Genomic DNA, 5,154 nt, shown 5'->3' with positions numbered 1-5,154 from the left:
CTTTCCACCTCCTGCTGTTAGGAGCTGGCCCTGTCACTCCATGGACGTAGGAAGGGTTTCTCAGCCCTCACCTCATTTGACCCCCTCTGAGACATCTGACATTTTTGCCCACGCCCTTTTCAGTAATGCTCCCTCCTCCCTTGGCTTATGCCCTGCGCATGTGATTTCCCCTGACTCGTTGCCTCTCCCCACGCCCGTTCTTCGTCTGTCCACCGCCCTCAAATGTGGACCGTAGGGTCCCAGTCTCTGTCCTCTGCCTCTTTGTATATATTCACCGGCAAGATGTCATTTACTCTCCTGGTTTCAATTGCCAGAGAACTGGGGGGCGGTGGGGGCGGGGAGGCTGTCATGTCTCAAATCTGTTTCCTGCCCGTATCTCTCTTCTAAACTGTCCCCTTCGTGTCCATTTGTCCACAGAACACAGCCGCCGAATGTCGCTCACGTTGACTTTCTCGATCCCAGAAAGTCCAAAGCTGACACCATGATCGTTCCCCTAAACCTAATACTTTCTCTGATATTCTAAACTTATCACCCATCTGCTCCAAACCCTGCAGTGGCTTCCTGGAGCTACACAGAATAAGGTTACTTGATTCCATGAAGCCCTGCGTGACCTGGCTTCTGGCAGCCTCCTCTTGTACTTGACCTCTACTCTCCCCGTTCTTGCTAGTCCTTTGCTCGTCCCTTCTGGGTGATTTCTCTCTTTCTTTGCTCTAGTTGAAATCCCTTTTCCTTTGTCAAGTCGATGAGCATCTACTGAACTTCCAAGATTCAGTTCAAGTACTGCCTTCTCTATAACCCTCCCACAAGGCAGTGGACACTAGGAAAGGAAGGCCCTGGAATGTGTCATGCAGACATAGCAACTCTGTGATGGCAACCTGCTCCTTGCTGGGCAAGACTTTAGCTGGCTGTAGTCCGTTGTGGAATTTTCCAGTTCCCCCACCCATCTGGGATTATCTTAGCAGCCTCCCTGAAATAGCTGTGGGGCCAAGTGGTAATTCTTGGAGTAATTTAGTCAGATGACTGTCAGTGAAAATACCTCTCGAGAAAACAATGCAATAACTAGAATGAGGATAATCTTAATAGGGGTAGAATATAGCCCTTCACTCAGCATTTAGACTGTTACAGAGATGCAGCACCATGGGATTCAGGAGCAGGGACCCTGGAGTCGAGGTGCCAAAGTTTGAATTCCGGCTCAGCTATTTACTAGTTTTGTGACTCTGGGCAAGTTTCTTAGATTCTAAGTGCCCCAGTTTCCTCACCTGTAAAATGGAGGTGGCGTTGACAGGATCTTCGAGACAGGAATGTGGCGAGAGGCGAATTTATACCGATACGTATGCATGCGTACCTATGCATGCGTACGTGTGCATATTTATTCACACACACGTTACTTAGAACGGTGCTTTGAAGTTAATAAGTGTGCCTATTCCTCTTTTTAGCTTACTAGATGACTAAGGGAGAAACCAAGGTTCAGGAGTCCTGAGGAAGATCCAGCTGGGCAGCTCCCTCTTTCACACCAGTAAATTCAACCAACGAGCTCCCAGATCTTCAATTAAACCACACGCTGAACGACACTCGTGTATGTCTTGTGTTTGCGTAGGCCGTTATACTAGGCAAATAACTTTCACTTACTGTTATATTAGGTCGCAGTAAAAACCAGAAAAGAATGAACAGGCTTTTGAACATGCAACCCTTTATGTGCAAATACTTTGATGAATGCCTCCTTCCAGAGTCTGAGCGAGCAATTACGGAAACTTCAAACACCAGGGAACCCCATTAACACGAACCACTGTGTGCCCCGGTACATGCGATTTCCATGGCATTTGACTCCCACAACATCCAGAGCATAAGGAGTAGGAGGTATAGGTACTATTGTCCCCATTTTATGTATCAGAAAACAATCAAACAGAGATAAGAGTCCTCTGTTTTCTTATCCCTGTCCTATGCTCATTCTCAGTGTCTGTTTTTAAAAAGATTTTTCAATCGCTTCTGGGCCTTTTGGCTAAGATCAAATATAGTATCTGTTCTTATCAGTTTAAAAACATTTTTCACGCCTGGTATTTAAAACAAAACAACAACAAAAAAAAGGCCAGGCTGTGCTGAGCCAATTTGCACCCTAGGGACTCTGTCCTGAGGTTCCTTAAAGCCCTTTTGATAGGTCTGTCCAAATTCGAGGAATTCCTTCTGATGATTCTTACACCTCCGCTGTTACTGATGCTGATCAAGGAGCCTAGTGGTACAAAAGGAGAGGCAGAGGATAACAGGAAGTAGAAAATCGTTAAGCAAAGACAATAGGCTTATTACATATTTGCCTGTTGTTCCCTAGCCACTGCTTTGTCGCCTGGTGCTGTCGCGTCTGTCTCCTGCTCCCTGTTTCTAGCACCACCAACGACTCCATTCCATGCTACCGTGATTTCTGGCCTAGAACACCCTCCTCAAAGATATGATCTCCCTACAGCCGTTCTGACAGCCTTCCGATCTGTTCTCCACTTTATCGCCAGAGTCATCTCTTGGAAATACGTATCTGATCACCGCGCTCCTTTTTGCTTAAATCCCCTCGATGGATTTGCATCGGCCTTGAGACAAAACTAAAATTCCACATCATCTGGCTCTACCTGCTTCTGGCAGACACCGCAGGCCGTTAATAATACCCATTCCCCTTCCTCCTGTGACGTAGATGATTTATATATCCCAGCATCCCTTACTCCCTTACTGTTAGGCGTGAGCACGTGACCGAGTTTCGCCAATGGAATGTGAGCAAAAGTGGTAATTGTGCTTTTCGGGCCCAGGCTCCAAGAACCTCTGGGAGGCATCTTCATGACCCTAACCAGGTAGCTGGGATGGCGATACTCATGTTGACTTTGAAAGATGACAGAGTCTCTGCCAGTGGATTCCCCAAGATCCCTCATCACAACCTTTAACCTGGAATTGCCTTGGAATGTTATAGGAGAGAGAAATAAACACTGTCTTGAGTCATGGTGGGGTTAGGTCTAGTTTTGTCGTGGACTGGTCTCCTGTAACCAGTACATTACATTTCCTGCCCCATCTACCCACAATTTTGCCCACGCCCCACGTTTCCACACCAGCTGAAGAGATATTCTGTCATTTCCTCATATTTTCCATGCTCCCTTCTTCTGTGGCACTTTGAATATGCTATTAATCGTTCCATTGACCCTGTTTGGTCAAATCTTGTTCATTCTTCAGATCTTAGCTCAGGTAATCAGGGCCTCTTCTTACTTCATGGAAAACTTTTCTGGACTCCAGCGCCCCTCTTCTAGGCTCATCTCTCCATGTACTCGTCTTTCATAGATCTTGTGATGACTGCAACTCTGCATTTGTTTTTGTGCTTACTTAATTACTTAACGTCTCTTCACTAAAGTGTATATTTCGTGAAGCCCGGGACAGTGTCTGTTTTTTTTTTCCTTCAGCATCTGCACGGTAACTTGACATAAAGACCATAATTTTTATTGAATGAGTGAATCAGATTATGAATCCATACCATTAAAGGAAAAAAAAAGCCATGTTAGGTGTAGTATGTAGTTGCAAATTATGATGCAAAACATATTTTTTCTCAATATAAAATGTTATTTTGCCACTTTGTTTTTAAGTGCTTTCAGCAACCGCGGATGTGCTTTGAGATCATCGTCTCGAGGACACGGGGCTTGACGCACCAGCTTTATACGCTGTACCTGCCTCAGCTTCTTCGTCTTGAACATTTCACTTTTCCTCGTAGTCGGTAAGCACACGCAATTCCTGGATTGTTTTTTTAATCTAAGAACCCTCTGGTTGGGGGAAAATGCTAGAGAATAAAATATACACGGCATAAGTGACATTCTAGATAGAACCTTTTGTGTGATGGGAAACAAAAAGGTACGAGCTTGATAAAATCGATCTGGGGGCCTGATTTCTAGTTAGGGTGGCCACACCTACGCGCCATGTCTCATGCGGTATTTGGGACACACTCATTCTAAAAAATTACTTCCTGTTTATCTGAAATCAAATTTAGCTGAGTATCCTATAGTTGTATTTGCTATTTATAGTTGTATGTACTCTATCCTATAGTTGTATAGCTCTATTTTCAGTTCTGTCGCTTAACAGAAACTTCACCTAAAATAAGAACTTTACCTGGAGACGACTATGTGAAGCACCATATTTGAAATGCTTAGCATGGCGTCGGGCACTATGTGTTGCCGCTTAGTGGTCAAGAACTATTTATTCTTGTCATTAATGTATGTAATAATAAAAGCTTCTGTTTATTGCAATACGATTCTGTTACATCTAATCATATGAGCTACCATTTATTGTGTGCCCCACTCTAGACAAGGTGTCGTTCTAAGCCCGTCACATGAAGCGTTCTATTCATTTCTTCCAACGATCCCGTAAAACAGGCATCACGTGATCTCTACCATACAGCTGAGACACAAAGAATATGGATCTCTGCTCCCGGGTGATACCGGGTAATAGCGGTGGAGGCAGCCTCAGAGGCAGCTGACTCCAGGACCTGCTTTCTTAACCTCCACGCCACAATTTCTGCAAGCCACAAATGAGGCTGGGTCCATTTATGAATGAGCGTTCTTTCATATTTAATAGGACTGCCTTCTCTCAGCCCCTATGGAACCCTGGGGAATTGACTCAGCTGCCCACCTGGTAAATCAAGCAGCCATTTTGCATCCAGACCTGATTTTATAGAAATCTAAATACAGTTTACTAGGTTTACATGTTAGCACTAAAAGGAAAAAGTTCTCTGCTTACCTTTTAGTTGGGGCAACCCTTTGGTTTTATAGGCTTGTTTGAGTAAGTAATTATTCTGGTAATGCCAAGGCCTCCTTTATTGAGTCATAAATGCATCCTGGACAACTCAGAATAACTAGCAATCCCTTTCCTTCGAGCCTAGCAGGCAAACACGGGTTAGCTAGATGTGAGTTGGCTTGCCTGCCCTTGCAGGTTTCTCTTTTTCTCTGGAAACCTCCTACGAAACCATGTGAAAGGGGGAAAGAGGATCAGATAATTGGGATCTTTAAGATGGTTATTATGAAAAATGTTCTGGAACCAATTCAAATACCAATCAGAAACCACATTGTTCAACTAAATCACTTTCAGATGCCACATAAGATACAAAATACAATGATTTCCAGTTTAAAAATATAATGTTCCTTT

The 5,154-nt window shown here is 44.2% G+C and overlaps 1 pseudogene; it reads left to right on the top strand.

The window, feature by feature from the left end:
- The first annotated feature begins 1,979 nt into the window (after positions 1–1,979).
- On the top strand, positions 1,980–2,106 carry LOC112863235 (U2 spliceosomal RNA; annotated as a pseudogene).
- Positions 2,107–5,154: the final 3,048 nt, after the last annotated feature.

Source organism: Puma concolor, chromosome E4, assembly GCF_028749965.1.
Source record: "Puma concolor isolate L17-30 chromosome E4, mPumCon1.1.hap2, whole genome shotgun sequence".
NCBI classification, from domain to species: Eukaryota; Metazoa; Chordata; class Mammalia; order Carnivora; family Felidae; genus Puma; species Puma concolor.
The sequence above is the reverse complement of the archived record's forward strand: the minus strand, read 5'-3'. Positions and strand labels throughout refer to the sequence as shown.